Source organism: Penaeus monodon, chromosome 28 (assembly GCF_015228065.2).
Source record: "Penaeus monodon isolate SGIC_2016 chromosome 28, NSTDA_Pmon_1, whole genome shotgun sequence".
Taxonomy (NCBI): domain Eukaryota; kingdom Metazoa; phylum Arthropoda; class Malacostraca; order Decapoda; family Penaeidae; genus Penaeus; species Penaeus monodon.
Window position 1 is genome coordinate 31,193,822 of NC_051413.1, and position 328 is coordinate 31,194,149.

Genomic DNA, 328 nt, shown 5'->3' on the forward strand with positions numbered 1-328 from the left:
AAACTCTGGGTATTTTGGCATCATTAGTTAAAAGAATGTTTTGTGATGTTTGATGGGAAAAGAAATAAAGGTGACTGGAATTTGGGATATTTTAAGTATATACACACTGGATGTGTGTGTGAATTTATCCTAAATATATAAATGTGAATGTGTAATGCACTTTTCTGTAACACTATACAAAGTACACTTTATAATGATATTGAGTAGAAAAGTAAAGAATTATTAAATTTTGTAATTATATCTTTTGTATTGCATTTTCTTAAAGCCTTTAAGGTAAAAAAATATATTGGACAGCTGAATATAATGCAGGGTAACTAATATACCAGTA

The 328-nt window shown here is 27.1% G+C and overlaps 1 protein-coding gene across 2 annotated transcripts in view; it reads left to right on the plus strand.

The window, feature by feature from the left end:
* Nucleotides 1-246, plus strand: part of LOC119591491 (probable serine racemase) — a gene marked incomplete in the record, with an annotated part of 10,468 nt that extends 10,222 nt beyond the window's left edge. For both annotated transcript variants that reach the window (XM_037940236.1, XM_037940235.1), the window contains 1 exon segment: nt 1-246.
* Nucleotides 247-328: the final 82 nt, after the last annotated feature.